At 36.4% G+C, this 26,933-nt stretch overlaps 1 pseudogene; it reads left to right on the forward strand.

The window, feature by feature from the left end:
• Nucleotides 1–26,933, forward strand: part of LOC108717427 — a 375,896-nt pseudogene that overhangs the window by 336,319 nt on the left and 12,644 nt on the right.

Here is a 26,933-nt window from a genome sequence, read left to right on the forward strand (position 1 = left end):
TTTAGCAGGGAACCCTTAATGATTTATTTCATGTACTATTTTTTGTACTATTGGAAAACTAACACGGATGCGTGTAAAATGTTTTCTGTATTTTTTGTATAAAAATGTTGTCATTAGTTTATCATGATTGTGTATAAAAAAGTTTACAAAGAAGTCAGCACTGGACTTAGATACAGGGAAGCCAATATCAGTTTCATTGTTCAGATCATTGTGACATTTAGGGGCACATTTACTAAGCTCAAGTGAAGGATTTGAAGTTAAAAAACGGCGAATTTCGAAGATTTTTTTTCGGATACTTCGACCATCGAATAGGCTACTTCGACCTTCGACTTCGATTCGAACTAAAAAACGTTTGACTATTTGACCATTCGATAGTCGAAGTACTGTCTCTTTTAAAAAAACTTTGACTACCTACTTCGCCACTTTAAACCTACCGAGCATCAATGTTAGCCTATGAGGACCTTCCCCATAAGGTTTCTAGACTTTTTTTGATCGAAGGAAAATCCTTTGATAGATGGATTAAAATCCTTTGAATCGTTCGATTCGAAGGATTTAAAAGTTCGATCAAATGATTTTTCCTTCGATCGTTCGATCAAAGTATTTGCGGTAAATCCTTCGACTTCGATATTTGAAGTCTAAGGATTTTACTTTGAGGGTCGAATATGGAGGGTTAATTAACCTTCGATATTCGACCCTTAGTAAATGTGCCCTTTAAACTTAATCTGTACCGTATATACTCGAGTATAAGCCGACCCGAGTATAAGCCGAGGTACCTAATTTTACCTACGAAAACTGGGAAAACTTATTGACTCTAGTATAAGCCTAGACACAACTACAGCCCTGTCTCCCAGCAGCGCACATTCTGCCAAAGCGACCCCCCCAGCGATCAACCGGACTTCTTTGCAAAGTTGATGGTGACAGAGAATTGCCAAACGGATTACTGTGTGCATTGTCCCACTGTCCCACTACCATGTGCAGAGGGTGCTGTTTGATATTGCCATCACTGTTAATCTTTCGTATAACCAACAGAGTGCGCTGTGTGATATGCAGTCAGTTATTCTTTCATATAACCAACAGAGGGCGCTGTGTTATATTGCAGTCACTGTTAATCTTTCATATAACCAACAGACGGCACTGTGTGATATTGCAGTCACTGTTATTCTTCCATATAACCAACAGATGGTGCTGTGTGATATTGCAGTCACTGTTATTCTTTCATATAACCAACAGAGGGTGCTGTGTGATATTGCAGTCACTGTTATTCTTTCATATAAACCAACAGAGGGCGCACTGTTATTCTTTCATATAACCAACAGAGGGTGCTGTGTGATATTGCAGTCACTGTTATTCTTTAATATAACCAACAGAGGGCGCTGTGTGATATTGCAGTCACTGTTAATCTTTCATATAACCAACAGAGGGCACACTGTTATTCTTTCATACAACCAACAGATGGCGCTGTGTGATATTGCAGTCACTGTTATTCTTTCATATAACCAACAGAGGGCATTGTGGGATATTGCAGTCTCTCCCCAAGTGTACTGTTGGTATAGGAATGATTAAAAGTGACTGCAGTCTCAGCTATTCGGGTCGGGTACCGCTGACCCGAGTATAAGCCGAGGTAGACTTTTTCAGCACATTTTGGATGCTGAAAAACTCGGCTTATACTCGGGTATATATGGTAATTGTATTTCTGTCGTGATCTTGTTATCTAACTGCAAATATTGCAGCCAAAATCTGCAGATATGTTACCAACGGCAGTCCCCTGCCTCACCTTTCCATTTCACTTCATGAATGGAATACTGAGGTCAGTTCTTGAGCAAGCCTAATTTCCAAGGTTATTGCGATCTTAAGATCTACAGTTAGTTATTATAGGAATATATAATGTATATAAGTGTACAGATAGGTCTGTAAAAGTATGTGTATATATGTGCACTAGGGATCATTTGGAGGGGTTGAACTTAATGGACTTTTTTAAACCCAACTTAAAGGGGATGTAAAATAAAATCCAATTTTTACTTCTTTAATGAAAAAGAAATATATCTCCAATATACTTCAATTAAAAAATATAATAAACCTGATTGTATGCAGTGAACTTCCCCCTTTGAAAAGGTCCACAACTGCTCTGCAGGGGAACTGATCAAACTTTCAAATGGCACCTTACTTCCCAGAACTCAAGCAGCTTTGTTTGTTTCCCTGTAGAGCAGCCAGCGACTGTGTCGAGATTTGTATCCGCAGACCCAGTGCAGTCTGTATATTCTGATTATTAATCAGTCTTGCTGTATCGCCTTCTATGGCAGAATTTATTTGACTTGTGCTGTTTTAATAATTTATGATGATCCCTAAGCTTAACCTCCCAACTGAAGCCCATACCACACTGAGCATGTGTGCGGTCTTGATCTTGCAAAGATGTTTAACAAAGTGACAAGATGATGTCCCCCTCCGGCCAACTTTAAAAGCATAAATACTTTGTTTAATTAGGCTTCTGGTGCATGTTTATATTTAGTATACAAAATACAGCATTTTTAAAAACAAAATCCTTTTTCTCTGTAATAATAAAACAGTACCTTTTGCTTGATCCCAACTAAGTTATAATTAATCCTTATTGGAAACAAAATCAGCCTATTGGGTTTATGTAATGTTTACTTGATTTTCTAGTACACTTAGGGGCAGATTTATCCAGGGTCGAAGTGAAAATTCTAATTTCGAATACAACCTATTCACCCACAAAAAAAGATTTTTTTAATAAGTTTCAGGTTGGTCTTTTTTTATTTGAATTTTGAAGTTATGGGAGTTAAAAAAAAATACCCGTTACTTAGACATTTGACTCTTGATAAATCTGCCCCTTAAGGTATGAAGATCCAAATTAAGGAAAACAAGTTAAATCAAAAGCATTCTGGTTAACAGGTCCCATATCCATAAACTATAGCACATGCCATTGCATACCACAGGTCCTGCTCTTTTTAAGAACGTTCCTTAAATGCAGAAACAATTTATTAAACAGACATAAGTACTAAAATATTTAATAAACTCTTATAACAAGGGCCACAAATATCCTGTGCATCGTGATGTCATCAGTTTTATAATTGGTGCTTAATGATGTCATTTTTATCATGATTCAAGTGGGCAGCCTTTATCTTAGGCCAGTGTCTATCACATCTATCTTTCGTCATAATATGTTTTATTTATTTTTTAACAGAAATGTTTTATAACAAATAATGTTCCCCATATTTAAATGTATCATATCAGAAATGATCTTGGTTGATGATTGTGGATCTCCTCAGTTATACCTTATATCCTTACAGAATCCATGCAGTAGTAATACTCGGTTTAATTTAATAATTCTATGCTGTGCAGTGGGATGTGTCTATCCACTATACACTGTTGATATTTAAAGTAGATCTCTGTAATTATACAAAGTTGTGTGTTATATTTATAAAACTGGTATCCATGGATCTGTATTCTGAGAAACCGAAAGAACAAGAAACGGGACATATGTTACGTATAATATTAAATGTTGCATTTTTATCCATAAAAACCCTGGTATTTATATATGATTATATTATATTAAAGATTTTTGCTAGCCCATGGGTAGACTGGGAGCCAGAAATTGGACGGCTGCTTTTTAGCCACCAATTGGATATTCTTTTCCTTTATACAATGCACTAAAAAACATTAATTATTAACATAACTATTAATTTGTTTTTAGCTTATTTGTTTACTTTTCATGACAGATTGTTTTTGTTTAGTTCTTGTTGAAATGCTTTGTGCAACCCAAACCTTTTTTGCCTCAAAAAAGAAAATCATTAAGCTAAATAACCCTCTTCAGATTACCCACATTTGTCCTGTTTCCTTCAGCTTTGTTGTTTTTGAAGTTGTTTCCATTTTATATACTACTGTAAATTTTTATGATGCAGAGGCTCTTGTTATTCTCATTTCACCACTGGACATAGAAGCCTGCCTGTTTAGCTTGTGTGCTAGCTGCTGTTCGTATAAAACTGCCTTTGACTTTCACACCTCTCAGGGGACGAGTAATTGTTGTGTTCAAACAGCCTGTAATTGTGATCCCGCTGGCTTTCTCAGTACGCTTCTGGCTATTAGAATCATTAAACAACTCAGCACCTGTTAACTGCATTGTAAATATTCAACCCTGCTTGTATGCTAGTTGAGACCAATATAGAGAAGGCTGGCAGAGCCCAGCTTCATAAATTAGAGCCTCTGACAAGTCAATTATTGGGAAACTGGGTTTCACTGTGAATTAAATGAAATAACATGCTGATAAAAATGGTAGGCTGTCTGTTTACAGCATGGACAAAATAATGACTGGATGATTCAATGTAGTGAGCATGAAACTGCATTGTGTTCATTCTTTAGATGTAATTAAACAGTTTCACAGTTTTACTTTCCTACTAAAAAAACATGATATCTGGGACAGGTGTTTTTATTCTGCCAACATTAAACAGATATCAGCTGCATTCCTGTGTTATTTAAACATTAGACTATACAATTCAGTTTAATGCCTCAAGAATAGAAGTATTGTCAGAATATTACCCAGAATAGTTTATCTCAGTTAGTGTTTTTAAAAATAGACAAAAGGATATACAAAGTCTAATATTCTAGTGAAGACAGTGACTGTAAATATAGAAGCTGTCATAAATGAATTAAACACTATTTTTGTACATGAGAAATGTCATGGCAGTAGAATTGAACATCAGCGCTTCTCAAATTTGAGTTGCAGTTTTTCTTCTATTGTGGCACTACAAATTTTAACTACCAACTAGGAAAGGGACCTGTTATCCAGAATAATCAGGACTGAGGGTTTTCCGGATAAGGGATCTTTCTGGTGGATCGTTATACCTTAAGTCGGCTAAAAATCATTTACACGTGAAATAAACCCAATAGAATTGTTTTGCCACCAATATGGATTCATGCAGCTTAGTTTGGATGCTGTACCTGTACTACTAAAAGAAATTTAATTTTTGTGAGTTTTTTTGGAATTTTTGCAGTGTTATTTGAAATGAGTGAAGACAGCATTATGAAATATTTGAGGATTTGAGAAACATTTTTTGAAAAGGTTTACCAGGGTTTCAATTTGTCTGCGAACAAGATTTAGGGGCCCATTTACTTAGCTCGAGTGAAGGAATAGAGGAAAAAAAACTTAGAATTTCAAATGTTTTTTTTGGCTACTTCGACCATCGAATGGGCTACTTCAACCTTCAACTACGACTTCGAATCGAACGATTCGAACTAAAAATCATTCGACTATTCGACGATTCGATAGTCGAAGTACTGTCTCTTTAAAAAAAAACTTTGACCCCCTAGTTCGCCACCTAAAAGCTACCAAAGTCAATGTTAGCCTATGGGGAAGGTCTCCATAGGCTTTGCTATCTTTTTTAGGTTGAAGAAAAATCATTCGATCGATGGATTAAAATCCTTCGAATCAAACGATTCGAAAGGATTTAATCGTTTGATTGTTCGATCTAACGAATTGCGGTAAATCCTTCGACTTCGATATTCGAAGTCGAAGGATTTCAATTCGGCAGTCGAATATCGAGGGTTAATTAACCCTCGATATTTGACCTTTAGTAAATTTGCCCCTTAGTGCGGTTTTCATTTTTGTTATTCATGCTGATGTATTTTCCCCCCTTAGTTATTACAACTTGGAAGATGTTGGACATGAAGCGATGGACAAATTCCTTTCAAATCTTGTTGAAAAGTCACTGATAGCAGAGGTATGTAAACAACCCATCTAAGATTGCATCTATAAACAGAGATTTTATTGATTTTGCTGTCTGCTTTTGCTTTCTGTAAAATAATCTCTTATGATGTTTATTTTAAAAGGGCACCTAGCATACACAATTATTTCCCCCACCAGTTATGAGGGTTAATAGAGCTCCCACTCTGGTTGGTGAAAACAACAGTATCTTGTCAAGAAAACCCTCCCTGCAAGAGCTATTCTGCCCAGACCAGGATGAACCTAGTGGTGTGTGCGCATTATAATTGTGTGCCCCATGCACATGCATTTGACATAGGATCAGAAGACACATTGCATATGTATGGATACTGTTCTCTTTTCTCCTATAACCCTAGTCCAGAGCTGGCACCTTTTTCTATGACATCACAGTTTCATAATGTTTCCCCAACCACAATTAAGGCTGCGTTAGTCTGCACTTGAGGTGGTGGAAACAACGTTTGTATACTAGGCACCCTTCAATTATTTTACAGCATACATTCTTCCTTTAGAATTAACACTGCTTTCTAGTGAAGGTTGGATGTATTCTCCAGGCGTGGATTTGCGGCGAATTTCCGCGTTTCACAGCCTGCAAATGTTTTCGCAAACCTGCAGCGAAAATTTGCTGGCGAAAAAATAACAACAAAAATAAATTGTTGTGTCAAAAATTGTCATGTCAAAACTGACATGTCAAAATTGACATGCGCATATAAATGTTCACGCATCAAAATTATTCGGATGCCCATTGACTTTATTGCATTTGGCCAAAATAGTTGCTTGTATAAAAATTGAGGCACATCAAAACTATTTTGACGCCCATCAACTTCAATGCATTTTGCAAATTTTCTGCCATTTCGCGAATTGTTTTGCAATTTCACAAATTTTTAGTTGAAGCTAAACGAGACAGATTCGCCCATCACTACTGCATGCTTCTTTACAAAATTGCATATTGTTGTTTGGTTTTGGATATTACAGAGAATCATAACTTTTTAAGAAATTTCAGCCAGAACGGTTAATCATTGATCGATGATTGTTATTTTACAGAGTAAGGGCTCTTACACACGGGCGTTTTTTCCTGTGCTCCCCTGCATTGCGCTTTCTTCCGTTCAGCCGCAGGAGAGCACAGTAGTAAACGCACTCAATTATTGTGAAGGGGCTGTACTCACACAGACGCATGTAAGTGCCAAATGCAGGTGGGACGCAGCATGTTGCATTTCACCAGTGTTCGGCGCATATATGCGTCTATGTGAGTGCAGCCATTTACACAATTGAGTGTTTCTACTCCTGTCCTACCCTGCGTCTGAATGAAAGAAAGCGCAACACAGGGGAGCACAGGAAAAATCGCCTGTGTGTAAGAGCCCTAAGAGAGATACAATGGGGCAAATTTACTGAAGGGCGAATTTTCCCTGCAAAGGCTTCTCCACACTTTGTTTTTCACATCACTTCACATGACTGTTTTAACAATAGCCCAACCGAGGACACGTGGGCGGGTGGTGGTAGTGAAATATACATCAAATTTGTCCTGCTGTTAACAATTGCATATTAATCATTTCTTTTCAATATTACTTCTGTTTGAGGAGGATGTAGCTTCATCTTATCAGGTTGCCAGGTCTAAGCTGGTGAAGGAAACTCTGGCGAAAGGGGAAGGGGCCAATGCCTGCAAGATTGGGGGGGGGTTGGTTGGGGAGTCTATTTCTCCTTTAAGTCAATGTTAGTGATTTATTCATAGGGTTCACAGCCCCTCTATCCAGCACTGCTGTACATCTCTTTGATTTCCTTGTTCCTAAAATTACTAATTTAAAATTATGATAATAATGCATAATATTTGTAATGGAGAAGGTACAACAAAACATTTTGTTAAGACATTGCAATATGATTCTATTTTCACATAGCTTTAGAAAAATTCTCCCAACATTTCTTTGTCTAATTGAGCTTTTACATTCATTCTGTATGTATTTAGTAGCTAAAAATGGCAATGTTATACTGTCATTGGGAGCTGTGGTATGTAGTTTTAATACCCTCTGCGTGTATTAGCATTGGACACATTGATCGTTTTTTTCCATGTCTGTATGGGTTTCTTCTGGGTACTTAGGTTTACTACCACATTCCAAAAACATACAGGCATTTTATTGGCTCTTAATAAAAATACCCTAGTATGTGTGAAAGTGATAGGGACTATGTAAACTCCTCTAATGTAAGGGTCTGATTTTAATGAGATGTATAATCTCTGTAAAGCACTATATAAATGTTTCTAGCTGTATTGCACTTCTTTTGTCTCCAGCCATCTTTGCTTGTACAGTAAGGAAATAAAATTACACATATACCCAGCAAAGCAGATGCATGTATTTCTAGCACCTAGTTTTTAAAATCTCCATTAATGACAATAGTTTTGTAATAACCAATAAATAAACATTGTGCTCTATATTTGGTTTCACTAAAATATGGACCTTTTCTAAGAGGCAATATTATGTAATAATAAACCTCAACAAGAGAATGTACATGTTTCCAAATACAGTTAACTCTGGCATAATTAGTTGATAAATCTGTGTACAGCTGGACTGTATAAGGTAAATGCAAACTGCCATCTTTTCATTTCATTGGTTAGTGACCTCTTAGCACACAAGTGGCTATTATGCAGATGTTAATTATGTTATAATTACTAATTAAGTTGCTTTTCTGTCTACCCCTATTAAAGGTGTAAACTGTAGGTTTTTGTTGCTCCTAGCATCTTGGGACAGATGTAGCATGTTATGAGAATTATGTCCAGAGTTTTCCCCCTCCCATCCCAATCCATCTCTGAACACCGAATTAATGAGATAACTAATTAAGGCTATTCCTTCACACCTATTGTTAAATGATGACATTACATCTGTCTTGTATTGATGCTTCCCTCCCACCTATTGAAGCATTTAACAGTTTTGGCAACAGGGAATAACATGGCAAAGGGTTAGTTGTCTAATTAGGTTTAAGTGATATCACCAAGGGAAAAGCCTGTAAAAAGTAATACTGTTCTTTATTAAGATGGCTGTGCAAAAAAAAGTTTAATGGTTTCATTGCTAATTAGTAGAAACTGGTTAATGTCTCAAAATCAGAATTTTAGGATTATGTTAAAATATAATATATACATTCTATTATAGGTATTTAGACATTACAAATGATATATTCAAAGATATTGATGTGATTGAAAAACTAGAACTATTTTGTTTGACATGACACCAAGATGGCCATTTATGTCCAGATTTGGTTGGACCCTTTTGAAAATTTAACCTACTGCCGAGTCATCTGCTGATATATTTTATTTTTGGAGGTCATTTATTGTAGGAACGCGTTGTGACAAAACTTTGCTTCCATTGAGTGAAAATGTAATAAATAGCATGGTATTAAGTATATCTTTTGGTTGATGATTTCAGGTTTCCTATTGCAAATAGCAGGGGTACAAACCCAAAGAATGAAAAGTGAACTGAACCAGTGCCGAGCAGGGTTGCCAGGTTCACATTTCAAAACCAGCCAAAGACTTTAAAAAAAAGTAGCTAAAAAGTAGCCAAAAGCCATTTTAAAAGTAGCCCAATTCATACACTGCCAATTCTATTTCCCATACCTAATACAGGTAACACGTTCACAGAGGCTGGCAGTTGAAACCTCAGCAGGGCTTCCAGGTAGGGTTGCCACCTTTATTAAAAAAATTTACCGGCCAGTGGGGGGCGGGTAAAAAGGGGTGGAGCTATGCAACGTGCCGCAAAAGGGGCGGAGCAACATCGCACAGTGCTGGAAAAAAGGTAAGTTCTTTGTGATCTTTGCGAATTGGGGGCAGGCCAGGGGCTTTTTTAAAGGGTATTACAAATTACCGGCAATTGCATTGGCGGTAAATTTGTAATACCGGCCCCGGCCTTGGCAGGTGTTTTACCGGCTAGGCCGGTAAAATACCGGCCGGGTGGCAACTCTACTTCCAGGGGGTAGTAGTGTTAGTAGGCTCTCTCAGTCAAGCAGATGCCTCATTAGAACTCTGTCACCCAATTTGCATAATAAAATTGGGCCGGGTTTTAAAAGTCCAAACCTGCAGATACTTCCAAAACTAGCCCAAATACATACCTTAGCTGGTTTGGACTTTTAAAACCCGCAAATTAGTTTTAACAATAGCCCAACCGAGGACACGTGGGCGGGTGGTGGTATTGAAATATACATCAAATTTGTCCTGCTGTTAACAATTGCTTATTATTAATTTCTTTTCAATATTACTTCTGTTTTCCATGGCTACTTCTGCATTACCGTAAAGGTTTACTGTAATAATTAACATTTTCTTGAAATGATTTCCTTTCTCTCTGTTATAATAAAACAGTACATTGTACTTGATCCCAATCAAGATGTAATTAATCCTTATTGGAGGCATAACCATCCTACTGGATTTATTTAATGTTTATATTATATTTTAGCAGATTCAAGAAATGGAGATCCAAATTACAAAAAGATCCTTTATCCGGAAGACCCCAGGTCCAGAGCATTCTGGATAACAGGTCCCTTACCTGTATATGGGTACATTTTCTATAGCAACTGTTTTTATAAGGAAAAAAAATCAAACAATATGTCACAAAGAAACAATATTTGCAGTTAAGTAAAAGAAAATGGCTGCATTACATAAAACAATCTATGAATTATTAAATAATTTGCTTGCATTGATAAAGTTTCAATGCTTTCTTCTGCAAGCGTACTCTATCTGGTTCTAGCAAATATGCAGTCTCGATACAGAGGTACAATTTGGAACAGGCAGCAGGGAGAAAAGACTTACTAGCGTGAAGTATAGCCACATGATTGTTAATCACTCTGTTCCCTAATTGCAGATCAGTAGAAAGCTGTAAGGTTGCCATCCCTCGCTTTCTAAAACCACATGAAAGATTTACATTGCTTTGGAGCACTCCCTGTGGATGGAACAGCTCGGTGCCTAATTCTTTCACTTGGATTGGCACATGCTGCAGTTGTTGCTGAATTCTATTGTGAATTTGTAATTGCAGGCATGCCACAGTTGTTTTTGTCCTCTCCCAGACCTTTCCATAATGCTGGCAAAAGCAGCCTTTGTTTAACGTTTAGTTGCAAAGTCATGTTTAAATGAACCACCTGATGCTAGCCAATGTTTCCAGCCACCATTCAGAGACACTTACAGCACCAACAACTCCTCATGTTATCAGCTGAGAAAAAAAACAATGCAAAGATCTTGACAACTAAAACTTTGTGTAATTTGAAATTGTAATAAGCCTCCTACTAAAGGATATACAGTGTAAATGTATTCATACTCTTAGCTGATTTCTTTCATTCTACTGAATAACAAATCCTATTCTTATATTTTGTTTTCTGTCATATTTTATTGCAAAGCAATGAAACCGGTTCTTGTGAAGTTTTGACTAGTGATGGGCGAATTTATTCGCCAGGCGCGAATTAGCGGCGAATTTGCGCGTTTCGCCGCCAGCGAATAAATTCGCGAAACGCCCGCGAAAAATTTGCGGCAAAAATTCGCCGGCGTCAAAATTTTATATTCGAAAAAACGGGCGCCGGCGTCAAAAACGGGCGCCGGCGTCGGAAAAACGGGCGCCGGCGTCAAAAACGAAACGGGGCAAATTCGCCCATCACTAGTTTTGACATTCGCTTACATAGTTACATAGTTAAATTGGGTTGAAAAAAAGACAAAGTCCATCAAGTTCAACCCCTGCAAATGAAAACCCAGCATCCATACATACACCCCTCCCTACTTTTAATTAAATTCTATACACCCATACCTATACTAACTATAGAGTTTAGTATCACAATAGCCTTTGATATTATGTCTGTCCAAAAAATCATCCAAGCCATTCTTAAAGGCATTAACTGATTTAGCCATCACAACATCACCCGGCAGTGCATTCCACAACCTCACTGTCCTGACTGTGAAGAACCCCCTACGTTGCTTCAAATGAAAGTTCTTTTCTTCTAGTCTAAAGGGGTGGCCTCTGGTACGGTGATCCACTTTATAGGTAAAAAGGTCCCCTGCCATTTGTCTATAATGTCCTTTAATGTACTTGTAAAGTGTAATCATGTCCCCTTGCCTTTATTCCAGAGAAAACAACCTCAACCTTGACAGTCTACCCTCATAATTTAAGTCTTCCATCCCTCTAACCAATTTAGTCTCTGCACTCTCTCCAGCTCATTTATATCCCTCTTAAGGACTGGAATCCAAAACTGCACTACATACTCCAGATGAGGCCTTACCAGGGACCTATAAAGAGGCATAATTATGTTTTCATCCCTTGAGTTAATGCCCTTTTTTATGCAAGACAGAACTTTATTTGCTTTAGTAGCCACAGAATGACACTGCCCAGAATTAGACGTGTTATCTACAAAAACCCTAGATCCTTCTCATTTAAGGAAACTCCCAACACACTGCCATTTAGTGTATAACTTGCATTTATATTATTTTTGCCAAAGTGCATAACCTTGTATTTATTAACATTGAACCTCATTTTCCCGTTTGCTGCCCACTTTCCCAACTTAGACAAATCACTCTGCAAAGTGGCAGCATCCTGCATGGAACCTTGTATTTGGCTTGTATTTGCACCATCAATTCTTCCTTTTGTTTTACAAGATACCTATAAAATGATGACCCATAGCATAATGCTACAATGACCATACTTTACTGTAGGCACAATTTTTTTATTCATTTCTTTTTCTGTGGCCATTTGTGCAACACATATTGCTTTGAGTTGGACCAAAAAACTATTTTGTGGCATTATCCCACTTTTTGTAGAATTTGTTTTTACAGGGGCGGTTCACTTTTAAGTTAACTTTTAGTATTCTTAGAAACTTTTCAATTGGCGATTATTTATTTTTCACAGTTTTTGAATTAATTTACTTGTACATCTTTCTAGTTTTCAAATGGGGGCCGTTGACCCTCACAGCCAAAAAACTATCAGTCTTATTTTATTATTATTGTTAATTTTATTATTATTGTTAATTTTTGTTCCTTTTGTTCTATTTAGTCCCTTTTTTGTTCATATCCAAGGATCTTATATAAACCAATGCTTGGTAGCAAAGGTAAGATCCTAGCAACCAGATTGCAAACTGGAGAGCTGCTGAACAAAAACCTAAATAATTAGAAAAATCCGAAACAAAAAATGAAAACCAATTGGAAAGTATCTCAGGATATCAATGTATATGTCATACTAAAAGTTAATTTAAAAGTAAACAACCCCTTTAATTGTTTTATCAGATTTTTTTAGCCAAATTTCAAAACAATATTTGTAGCACAAATATAACACTGATTAATAGAAAGAGATAATGTAAGGAGAAAGTTATCTTTCAGCAGGATTGTAATCCCAAACACAAGGCCAAACTAACATTGGAGTTGCTTAAGGACAAAAAGTTAAATGTCCTGTCAAAACCTTGATCTTAATCCAGAAAGGAATCTGTGACAAGTGACAGCCAACTATTTAAAAACGAGCAATCTGAATGGATCTATACTAATATCTACTTTTGCAAGACACTGTATTTCTGAATAATGTTGTTACCCGAGTCTTGCAGGGGGTCGGGTACTTGTGGGTTACCTGCAAAAAAAGCAGGTACCTTGCAGGATGAGGGTAGGATTTTCAGATGCGGGTTGCGGGTCTCATAGATATTTCTCTTATGTTATATTGTCTATATTTTACTCCTTTTAAAACTTTAAAAAACTTTTTTCTGTCTCCGCCCACTTTTTATGATGTCACTTCTGGTTTGCAGCAATAGCACTTCCTGTTTTATGGTGGTCAGTAGGTTGTGGATCGGGTTGCGGATAAGGCAGTTGTGGGACGTTGTCGGGTAGCGAATCCAAGTGGGTAAATATGCTGGTTGCGGTTCGGGTCGCGGGCTGGGGATTAAGCTTGGCTCTGGGTCTCAGAAATTGGTTCTGCACAGAACTCTATCCTGGGGCAGTTTGTACAGAATTGAAACTACATTATGGTTATTATTAATTTAGCAATCAAGGGAAATACATTTTTTGCTTGTGAAATAATATGTAACACCTTCACAAGAACTTTTTTTTGATTGGCCTCTAAACCAACTATTGCAATTAAACACATTTGCTGGATATTTATACCTATATATAGAACAAATTCATGTTAATCATCTGCATTAATGTTTTCTGATAGATCTGTGTGTTGTTTTTTGTACAAATATCTGTCCTCTTTTTGTGCACATGAAGAGCAGATGGATGCTTGACTGACTGCTAATCCACAGCTGGAATGGTTTCAGCAGCCCCAGCATTTCTAGGTTAGAGTGGCTTTATTGTCAGAGTGAGAGGGCAGCTAGAGAGGGATATCATTATTCATTAGGATCCCAGTGGGACTGCTGCCAACTGAGATTAATTTTTTCTGTTATGCTTGTAAAACAAGCTCAGGTGGAATCTCTAATCCTTGGGGCACGGGTGGCAGATCAAGGAAGATGCTACAAAGCTAGTTAATTTTCTGATTCTAGAGGAAACAGAAGCTGCCTTAGATGTATAAAAACATGATTGCAAATCTAAGTAGCTAAAATCCAAATGGGATCTTGGAAAACATCTGGCACCAGTTTTTTCTTTTAGTTTTTTTTTTTTTTTTAAAGTGCTTGAAAGTTTCTGTATGAGCTAACTTGCAGTAGCAAGTTGGGCTTGTTTTGGGGACACAAAAGAGTATTGTTTTATTCCTTTATCATATGTATCTGTAGTATTTATAGCTTGGCCCATTTGCTTTTAGATTTGTTAATATAATAATATTATATAGTTCCTCTTTATTAATGAGGAACTGCTGCATAATTAAATTGAATTATCTTCCCATATGACAGCAAAACCTACATTAGCCCATGTTTTAGAAATGTTATTCTGCAAAAATAGGATTTTTATTTCTGCAGAGTACATAAAAATAGATAAAATAGCTGCAAACAACCACAAGAAATATGGGATATATATTTAAAGGTAATATTTTACATATGCTGGAAAACAAACCATTACAGTTATTTAAACCCCAACACAAGTGTTTTCTGCATTCCTAATTAGTGCAAATGATTATTATTTTATCATTAAAAAGCTGTCACATGTCATGTTTGCTGTCATTGTCACAATCAAAATATTAGTGCACCTGAATTAGTGAAAGCTTTTTTATTTCATTCTCATTTATGTGTCCTCTTTTTATCTAAGTAATGTCAGCCTTTAACTGTTGAATGCATTGTTGTAAAATTGTTGCTGTGATGCATTCAACAGTTAAAGGCTGACATTACTTAGATAAATTTTATCGAAAATTCCTAATCAAGTATTTAGAAAGTATTTATAATGTTCTGTGTGGATTATCACTAAAGGTGTAGACTTTGCAATTGTCTTAATGATATATTAAATTTTTTTTAGATATTGTTTAGTTGACATTTTGTCACTGGGACTGGTGATGCAATATTGGGTTGTTATAGCACTGATCAAATATGTAAAAGATATGCGATATTGGCAGCATTGTTGGTTTGATAAGTCACTACTTAGGGCTGTGGGAAGTCAGGGCTTTGTGCAACCATAGCTGACATTTTCCCTATTTGATTTATCTGCTAGTGATGGGCGAAATTGTTCGGCAGGCGCAAATTCGCTGCGAATTCTGACATTGGCGCCACTTCTAGGCGCCCGTTGACTTTAATGGGTGTCAAAATTGTCACCAGCATCGGAATTGTCGCCGGCGTCAGAATTGTTGCCCGCGTCAAAAAATATTTTCATGCCGGCGTCAAAGTTCGCGAAAAATTCGTCCATCACTATTAGCTGCTAGTTTTTAATGAGTATCATTGTAAGAAGTGGGAACCGGAGGAAATAGTACAAAGATTATAGTATCACCTATTCCTCAGATGTAGTGAATGACTTTGGTCTGATCGAATTCTAAGAAAAAATTGCTTTCATTGCTCATGGAGTAAGCACTCAATTGCTTTTAATCTCTAACATACTGAAGGTGCAAAGTTAAAATTATTCTAGACATTCAGGGGGTAATTTTCATAATACAATTTTTTTTTCCTGATTTTTTAAAATAAAAAAGTCCGACCAAACTAGAATCCACGATGTGACCTTATTTATTATTTAAAAAGCACAATTCGATCAGATCAGGGACAAACTCCATAAAATCAAGCAAAATCCTTCAAATTTTTTTTCTGAAATCAAAATTTTTTTCCACTAAAAGCCCAGTTTTTCGGATTTTTGCAGGAAAAGTGAAATAGTCATATTTTCAGGCTAGTTACAGTGCAGACCACAGAAACTTCCAAATAGGATAGGGACCTCTCCCATTGACTTATATACAACCTCAGCAGGTCTGAGATGGCGGATAGAATCCGCTGCGAATTTGTGCATTTCGCTGCCGGCGAATAAATTTACGAATTAGCAAAGTTTTTTGACGCCGGCGAAGGAATTGCCACTGGCGACAGTTTGGGACGCATTTTGCAAATTTTTCACGCAATTCGCGAAATTCGTGACGAAACGGAACAAATCCGACCATTACTGATGACGGATTCTTGGCATCTGACTTTTTGCAGCTTCGGACTTTAATAAATCCTAAAAAATTTGAGGTTTTTCTCCCATTAAAAATTCCCATTTTATAGTATAAAAAATGAATTCAAATTTTTTTCCATTTGGACTTTAATAAATAACCCCTCAAACATCAAGACCTCATAAATACAGAACATTTGGTCCATGGTGTAGCAGCGTCCAAATGCAGCCAGTATAGGTAGTCCTTTATACTGACCATGAACTGTTTCCAGCCTCTTTTCCATATGGGAAGTAGGTACTGTCATACAGTAAATACATATATGTATCTGACTTTTCTTACAAACCTAATGTACCCACAATTTTTCTAGTACAAGGTTTGCATTGCCAAAAAATTTTGTTTTATGAATGTATAAGTGTTAATGGTTGTTAACTATACCGGATCACTTAACTTAGATGCAGTAACACAATGTTGTAAACCTTGTTACTGTCCACCTCATTATTGAATGATTACATCAAAACGTCAAACTACAAATATTGAACTTTTGTGCATAAGCTCTTTAGCAGTATTTTGGTATTCTGGACTATTGGTCAGTGCTGTTTGATTGTAGGCTGTAAAAGCTGCATTGTATGCCCATAAGAACTCTCAAATCAATTTGGATTTCATTAACTCCACTGCATTATTTACCTGGTGTTTGTATTTGCTCATCAGATTTGTTTTGTATACGTTAAATGAGAGAAACTTGGACTTGGACTCAGTTTAAACTAATACTAGAAGAATCAATTACAATCATCTGCAGTGTATCACCAAATATTTAATATCCAGTTGAAATAATGAAATATTGTAAAAGGTTATTACAACCCTGTTTTCAAAAAAAGTTAGGACACTGTAAAATAGAGATAAGAAGAGAATAATATGATATGCTAATCATTTAAAATATATATTTTTTGTTTACTGGATACAATTTAACACACAATATAGAAACAAAGGCTTAATTTATTTATTTGTATTATCCCACCCATTGCATCCGCCAAAATGCTCATCTAAACCAATAAAAAATGATTGCATTTTTTAGTACTGAAAAGCGGTTCCTCACTAATGTGCTATTTTTAATAAAGGTTCAATTATTTCTGTATATACAATGAAACCTCAATTGTACATCCCCTCTTTTCAAGTTTTCCTGCAATTCAAAAGGAAAACTATTCTACTGAACAATGTAGGTCTCTATAAAAATATACAAGTAGTTTTAAAAAAAAAAAAATAGAATAGCGAAACTGTATGGAGAAAAGGTGTGGATGCTCTTCAAATGGAGATGTGGAATTTAAGAAACTTTAGGATTGAGGGATTAGCAGCAATGCACCTGTGCAGTCTATGAGCCTGGCAACAGCATTCCTCATAACTGCATCTGGGACCATCTATTGCAGTGATCCCCAACCAGTATCTCGTGAGCAACATGTTGCTCTCCAACCCCTTGCGGCCTCAAAGCAGGTGCTTATATTTGAATTCCTGGCTTGGAGGCAAGTTTACAGTGCTTACAAAACCAGGTTTATTGCCAAACAAAGTCTCCTATAGGCTGTCAGTCCACATAGGGGCTACTAAATGGCCAATCACAGCACTTATTTGGCACCCCAGGAACATTTTTATGCTAGTGTTGCTCCCCAACTCCTTTTACTTCTGAATGTTGCTCACAGGTTCTAAAGGTTGGGGATCCGTGATCTATGGAAAGTAGGAAGCTCAGAGAGAGTTCAGAAATTGCTTGATAAAGGTGTAGATGAGCATGTGTCATCTGAAATGGAAATATATGGGCAGGATTGGATAGAAAAGAATTAGCAGTACCCAGGAGGAAGTCGAATGTCTGAACTAAAGTTGAGGCTTAAAGGATAACAAATAAGCAAAGAGGGAGCGAAGGCTCATATAAGACCAAAAGGGCCATGATCAAAGTACAGTTTTGAGCACAAGCATGGGTTTTTTTTCCCAGAATGGCAGCGTCATTGCAGGTTCAGAGGGCTGTTGAATATGACACAATTGTCTTGTGCCTTGAGAAGTTAAGCCAAACCTGCCAAAATTTACACAAAAGTGCATGTGCTTCATCAGTAATCAGGCCTGGTCTGTTTGGCATCATTTCTGGTGTTTGGTGTGCAAGTGATGTGTGTGCCCTATTTTTATGGTGCAACCGCATTGTGGCAATTGTCACAGGGTGCTGTGGGATCCCTGAAGCTACCGCCCAGTCAGGACATTGCAGTAGCTCCAGGGCTCACCTGAGCAGCACATGTCTTCGGAAGTGAAGGCAGGAAGGAAGGACTGAGTGACACGGAGTGTCACTGTGAACAGCACATTGTGATACAAGGTCTGTAGTTTTATCATCTCATTGAAGCTTCACAGTGTAAGAGTTCAGCATGTAATGGCAACAGCCCATTTTTTTACACCCATTTTCTCTCCAGTTAGGGAGAGAACAGTGACCAAAGGTACATCATTTTATATTTAAGATTTCCAGATAAAATTCATACTGTACTTTGGTAATACTAAGCATTTGATGGGACACAACTGTAAACAGTATGAAGAGTAGGTTCCTGACTAAAATTTTAACTATTTTTTTCCAGCCTAAACCCGATGTTACACTTGCATTCAATTTACTGTATTATTACATAGACATGGCCCTTCACAGAAATGTTATATACTTGCCATCACATTAATAAAAGAGAAAACCCCAACTTGCTGAATCCCTGCCAGAGATTTCTAATTTTGCAGAGCAATGGCATACTTCTGTTGCTTAAACATGTAATAAAAATTCTCAAGATTTGTTTTGCCATATATTTTCTGGAGTTTCCATCACTTTCCTCAGTTCCAGATAGTGACCCCATATTGCTCTGGAGAGAGTGGCAAAGGTCTCCAGGCTCTTGACCCTTGATCAGCGGGAATGCCATGTGCTGACTGTACCTTAGTGATTTAAGTATAAAGGTGAATCGGTGAAGCTCACGCCCTTCAGGCTTTCTAAGTGATCACTGACCTGTTTGACTGCCTCTGACCTGTGTGTTCACATGTGTTATCAAGTACTCTTTTTGCAGATCAGATCTCCTTCCAAAATAACCTTTTTTTCCTAAAGCTTTGTAGATGAGCATGGTCCATGTCATCCTTTCTGCAATATTTGTACATTGTAAAATATTGTATTTTTTGTGAGACAAAGGTTTAAACACACCTAAATGCATTTTATACTCCTGTGCATTCAGATTTGCATTTTATTTATATTAATTCAGCTGTGTTTCATTTCAGTTTTTTTAAACACAGCGTGCTATTCAAGTATTCATAGTGCAATGCATTTCTTTTTGATCTAAAAAATAAAAAATGCAGATAAAGGCATTTTTGCATACACGCAGCACACATGCAATGCATGCACTCAGCATGCATTGATAGATAAACAAAAAAAATGCTCATATGCAAGTACTTTAAAAATGCAGAACTGAACTTTCCCAAACCGAAGTAAAGAATCAATGAAACAGTATATTTTGTATTAACCATTTTCTCCTTTAAAGTGACACTAAGGGGCCCATTTACTTAGCTCGAGTGAAGGAATAGAATAAAAAAAAACTTTGAATTTCTAATTTTTTTGGCTACTTCGACCATCGAATGGGCTACTTCGACCTTCGACTTCGAATCAAATGATTCGAACTAAAAATCGTTCGATTATTCGACCATTCGATAGTCGAAGTATTGTCTCTTTAAAAAAAAACTTTGACCCCCTAGTTCGCCACCTAAAACCTACCGAAGTCAATGTTAGCCTATGGGGAAGGTCTCCATAGGCTTAGCAATCTTTTTTAGGTCGAAGAAAAATCGTTCATCGATGGATTAAAATCCTTGGGATCGAACGATTCCAAGGATTTAATCGCCGATCAAACGATTTTTTGTTCGATCGAACGAATTACGGTAAATCCTTCGACTTCGATATTCAAAGTCGAAGGATTTCCATTCGGCAGTCGAATATCGAGGGTCAATTAACCGTCGATATTCAACTATAAGTAAAATTGTCCCTAAATACAGCAATAAAGGGCTGGTTTAAAAAAAATCTAGTTTGTGAAAAAAAACACAGGCAATGGGAAAATAAAGCAGACAAAACCCATGAGATTAACGTGTGTTTTTTCACAGAAAAAAAATTCTCATGTCAGCAACAATCTCACTGTCCCATTCATATTCCCGGAGGCTGACAGTCTTGAATGTTTTAATAAACTGTGGAAAAAAATAAATAATGTTGTTAGAGAACATTCCCATTGACTTGTATACAACCACGCCAGCTTTTACTTGCTGAGTTTTTATGGCAACTTTTTGCGGCAACTTTTTGCCTTTTTTTCCTTTAATAAATTCCCACTATCTGAGGTTTTGCAAAATACTTTTTTCTCTGTGTTTTTCTCGATTTTTGGATATATCAGCCCTTAATTATTAAAACAGAAATATTTCCCCAAATATGTTCAGATTCCTACCTTACCATACCATGTCTCATTTATTTTTATATAAAGTATTACTGATTTATTGCTACTGTAACAGATTATATATAAATAGAATATATAAATATGTATCAAATATATGGCATATGTATATATTTTCGTAGATTAGCCAAACCACAGATAGTGTAATAATTCATTTAATTTTCACTTTTCAGTTTTGCTCAGCAGCACAGAATCTGTTCTCCTCTAAACTTTTCCGAATCCAACAAGATATCACTGTTGGAAACTAAAAGGTTGTAGTGCAAAAAAGATGTAGGTACATTATGAGCCAGTTACAGCTAATAAATGGATATCAGATTTGTGCAAATGTTTTATTGAGTTTTCAAACCAAAACAAGTAGGAATTTAACAAAAATGCAATGTTGTAAAATGATACATCTCCAAACTGGTTATGGAGACTTGAGATAAAGTACAGGAATACAATAATGTTAACAATTGGAGTGTCTCATTTTCATTTTACCAGAGTGAAAGTAAAAATAAAATAAAAGCAAAGTAACAAAAACAGATTTATGTCTTAGTTCTGTGTATTTCAAGCAAACGACTTTAGGATGAAGCTTTCTTTTAACTGAGAATTCATTTATGCTGTGCTAGAAATAGCACTTTTTGAGAATGTGCATAATGTAATTAGGCAATGGCTAGTTGGTGGCAACTATGGCACATCAATTTCCATGTAACGGTCTCTGAAATATGCTGTTGGAGCTTTTTCCAATCTTCTAAATCACTGTGAGACAATTTTGATGTGATTTTGCTGTATGTAAAGTACATTCGGGAAAGTAAACCCTTTGTTGCATTTATTTTATGAAATCGAAGCAAAAATGCCACATTTTGAATGATGTTATATTTAACCAGTGCTCACTAATTATTCAAATGCTTTAAGAAAGACTAGTGGATAGAGCTAATGTAAATGTCCTTATGCTAAAGCATTTACATAATTTGCTGAAAGTTTCACTTTTATTATTAGGAATAATCCTGCTTCATCCCTTTCTGTTTCCCATGCCACTGGATGTTATTTAAGGCCAACATTCTATAAGGGGTTGCCTGTATGAGTATGGCAGCATGGATAATCTCTCTAGCGGTGAAGTTCCTGGCCAAGAAAACTTGTTGATGCATTTATGTAGGCAGGTTTTTCTTTTCTGTTATATATCACTACACTGCCATCAACCCCAAGGCCCCATAGCTGCTGGAGAATGATTTTACTGTTTACTCAATTGTAAACACTTTAACCATTTGCCTGCCATAGAATGTAGAATATACAGTGTGGGCAGTCAAGGACCTGACTGCCATGTACAGTTGCACATTCCTTTGCCAGATATCAGAAACCATGTTGCCTAGCAACCACAGTGCCGGCTGTAGCCTCTGTGCCTGGCACCCACAAGGTTAAATATGTCAGAATGTTTCAGACTGCTTATGCTGACCCCCAGCTGCAATTACAGGGGGATACTTTCTGTGCCTCTGTTTATCAAAAACAGCTCTCATAATGACATTGGAATCCTGCCTATTGTTCTACATAAATAAAATAATGTAATTGTTTTATTTGAACCTGCAATCAAGGCGAGGCATGGGGGGTGCCATTTCCTCCTCAAAGTGCAATTTAAGATAATGGTCTGATTTTTATAATGTTTATATGCCGCAAGCACTGTGAGATTTTTGTTTTTATTGTGATCCTTACTGTGTGTGTTTGAATTACACTGGTGGTTGTGTAAGCTGAACTCCCAATGCTAGCACTCAGATTGCTTGAGCAGCAAGTTTCAGCGCTGGAGCCACAGAAGTGCCAAGTAGTGGTATAGTCCAGTCAATAGTACTGAGCTAATCCAACTAGCTGCATCACAATAAGTCATGATCCTACAGTTTCATTCTGATTTGTTAGTTTGTTATTTTAATTGCCATTAGTGATTTATCTGTTTTGTTAATTTATTATAAGATCTCTTTTTTGCAAAGCTTTGTTTAACTTGCTAGCACTGTATATATTATTGATGATGACATACACAAGCCAGTTAACCGTAATATTATATGTGTTCTATTAATCTTTGCAGTCCTTTTTAGCATTACCTAACCTAGCATTCAAAATATGTATCTTTAGCTAATAAACCAGTATTGTCAGATGAATAGTTCAGCTATACTTTTATACTGTCCTTTGCCGTATACTAGAATAAGTATTAACTTTGTAATATAGTATAAGCATTTACTATATGAGTCTTTCTCTATAGAACCTCCCCAATTCTGTTATGATATAGAAAGCCATGAACACTGCCAATGCCTTTCGTGCTACTGTTTTATTACTGCTGAAGAAATGTAGCAAAGTACGATCACTGTTATTTAAGGACTACTAAAATCCAGCTGCTCACCATGTGGCCAGTGCATGTGTGTGGGGGGAGTAATCGTTCCCAATGCCCTTATTTGTTTTCCCCACATAAATCTGAGCTTGCGTAAACCCTGTGCACATGCCATATAGCCATCTGTGAAAGTGTTGGCTTCCTTTTGATTTGTACTCGAGCGGAAATCTAAGCTAAGTGTATTCTTGTTAAGAGTTTTCCACCATCGCCCACCAATAGCCTGCTGAGAAGAGTGTAACAAGTTGTATTAATTAGCTAAAATGTAGGATTATGTGCAGGCACTTTTTACAAATGGACACTGATGTCTCTTTTATGTTAAATAAAAAGATATACAGATATACTGTAATATGTAAACCTGTTTACGCTTAATAATTGGTTATTTTAAGTGGTGTTTACCATATTTAGTCAATTGGCTAATTATTTTCAGATATTTTAGCAGGAATTAATATTTTTGTGTATGAAGTGTCATTTTCTGTGAACATACAGGTATGGGATCTGTTATCCGGAAACCCGTTATCCAGAAAGCTCAGAATTACGGAAAGACTGTCTCCGATGACTGTTTTATCCAAATAATAAATTTCTAAAAAAATTATTCCTTTTTCTCTGTAATAATAAAACAGTGTCTTGTACTTGATCCAAACTAAGAAATTTAATTAATCCTTATTTGAAGCAAAACCAGTCTATTGGGTTTATATAATGTTTACATGAATTTCTAGTAGACTTAAGATCCAAATTATGGAAAGATCTGTTATCCAGAAAACCCTCATGACTAGAGCATTTTGGATAACAGGAGCAATACCTGTACTAATACATTTCAACAGGGCATACAATATGTCCTTGGTTTAGTAAGGGTAAATGATTTCTTGTGGCTATAGTTTGTTTAGTGTTTGGCTGTCTTTTAAATACGATTCCATCTTCCTGTATTCCCCAGCATAGCCCCCCAAGAAGCATCACAATGTTGGGGATGCATGTCACCCATATTGAAAAGAGTTTAATTGGGTTGTTAGTGGCATGGGGATGAGTTATTTACGTATAAAGGGGGAAACATCATTTATAAAACATTATTCATATTCAATATAAATGTAATTTGAAATGCATTTGATGCCATTTTTTTAAAAACCCCATCAGACTTCATGTAATCTTTCAAAATCATTGGAAAAATGGAAGCATCTGTAAGAATACGCAATAGAAAAAAAGCATAAATTGCCATGATAAAGGAACACATTATTTTTACATAGTACCTTACTTTTATGCCAGATTTTTACACAGAGGTACTTGGTCACTGAAAATCAATACACAATTAATAAATACAACGCTTTTAACGTTGCAGTGCCTGATGTGGTGTGTGTGGTTGCCTTTTTTTTTTTTTTTTTTGATACAGTTTTATTTTGAAAAATAAGCTCCTTTAATCTTATGTGAGTTCTAGAAAGCTGAAGTCAGCCACTTGGTCCAAAGATAATGTATTTTTTTAAAAATACAAATTTGTATAAGCATATTGTGATTCAAATGTAGCTCTATATCTGCCAAATTCAAACATTTAAATAAATCCTAGTGATTTCAGCTGATCTTGATATAATGTTCCGTCTTTTGCATTATATAATTTCCATGAGCAGTGTTACCTATCGTCTTTGTATTTGTATTGTATTTATTTTATAGCACTACAATTGCAAAAAAACACAGTTCCTTTAACTCGATGGACCCTTACTGTGTAAGTGCAGAAAAAGGACATATATAAGTCATAAGTCATTATGTTATAGCAGTCTTTACTCATTTTATTAGAAATGTATTTCCCTTCATTAGCATGAGCTGTAGAGTATCATCGATACAGGAGAACATCAAAATAACTGCAACTGAGTCAACTTGGTCCTACAAAGACAGCATTTTGTGTACATATGATCAACACTATAAAATAAGCACACAGGTTCCACGCTCATAAAAATTCACTCTCCTTTTGTTGCTGCTGTTGAATCCATGGCATTTGCAGAACAGATTGTGGTTTGTAATGAAAAGGGAAACGAAAATGAAAAATATTGAGTGAACAGCAGGGCCTATTTGATGTGATTATGAAGAATGTTTCTTTATTCTGTCTTTTCTGCTGCAATCTGAAAACAGTAGCAGGGGGTTACAAGCAGACTCCATCGTATGATTGTCAATCACTGTCATTTAACATTTGCAACAGGGAGGCATCTCTATTGTGTGCTGCCTGGTCAAATCAGAGGAACAGATTTGCAGTTAGTAGTCTGTCCAGCCTCCACTGAACAAACAAGGACAGGGCAGTCTCACAGACATCTCGCTTAAGAATATAATGGACTCGGCTGACCCTGCCGACCTCCATTCATCTCCGCTACTAGCTGAATCAAAGCTTCACTTGCCATTCTCAATTTCCTTTAATTACTGCCTAGCTGCAGATAAGAAAATTAACAATCTCGACTTAACAGTCTTTAACAGGAAATTAGGTCAACAAGTTGTTCTATTTTTGTTGTAGCATACTCTCATGGAATAGATGCTAGAGATGAGTGAATACAAATGTGTAAGGCTCTGCTTTGTCAACCATAGTGGCACTGGTTTATTCTTTCTTGGGTTTTATTTAACAAAAGGTACAAAATGCAGAAATGCTAAATTGTGAGTGAGGAACGTTAACACTCATGTAAAGGATCTCATTGATATATTTAGCATAAAATGCCTTTATATATATATATATTTGCATGTATCATACACAAGTTCAGTTTATTTTGCAATTCTTTAAATGAATTTCTAATCTAAAAGACCCTAATGAAAATCTAAAAACCTGCTGTCCCATAGTTCCACAAGAGCTTCCACTGATAAGTAAATCCTTTTACTTCCTGAAACACAAATCCATGCGTGCCGTGTGCACAACTGTCCCCATCTGTTTATCCTCTCACATTGTTCTCATGAATTTATTGCATCCAGAAAATAAACAAAAAAAACAAATTTATTATTTTTGAGAATCATAAATAACCAGTATAAAAAAATCCTGATAAACAGTGCTTAGTGATCCCATCACTTATAATTGGTTCTTAGTGATGTCACTTGCAGCACCATTCATGGTGGTAACGTACACCCCTATTGCAAAATATGTAATACCACCTCATGCACTTGGCCTGCAGCCTGTGGCCCTTATATGGTCCTGCAACTCTTATGTTTTACTATATAGGTATATTCCATGTATATTTTACAGTATATAATTATTATTGCAAATTATAGAGGAATAACAGACACACAGCGTAAAACATTCACTTATTTGCAGTGTGCAGTTCATATGAGTTTAATTCCATTAAGCCAATGAGTAAGATTTCTGTTACTGCTGGATTCCACCTCTATTTGTCCATAGAGTGGCATTCTCAAGAAATATTTCAGGCTGCATTAATTCAGCATTGATGCATTGACTGCTCGCTGGTTATTTTTTTGTTCTGTGGTCCTAAAATCTTCTTATCTATTACACAGTGAGGACATGTGGAGGCTTCCATTTTAATAAAAAGGTTTGAACACATTGGGGGATGGGGGTCATATCAATTAAAGAATAAATATCTCATTTGTGACTTAATTCTTAATTACTTATAAATCATTGATCTCGAGAGCCGTCTGGCTATTTATTTTGTCTAACACTGTCTGGTAGTTAGAACTGGCAAACCATAATGTTTTCATAATAGCCTGCCTTTCTTGAACTAAAAAAAAATTCTATTGTCTATGTTATTTGTGATTGTTTAAATAAGATTAGTTTTGGTATACTGAGGCATGCAGATAGTAAAAACAGTCTATAACTGGAGTAAGGCAGTCACTGATGCCAACTGTTGCGATCATGTTATTCTCAGCTATCCAACCAAGTAGGGCTGTATTTCCACCTGTGATATGCTGGTTGTTTTACAAGTTTTATATGGAAC

The sequence above is a fragment of the Xenopus laevis genome, chromosome 5S (genome assembly GCF_017654675.1).
Source record: "Xenopus laevis strain J_2021 chromosome 5S, Xenopus_laevis_v10.1, whole genome shotgun sequence".
Taxonomy (NCBI): domain Eukaryota; kingdom Metazoa; phylum Chordata; class Amphibia; order Anura; family Pipidae; genus Xenopus; species Xenopus laevis.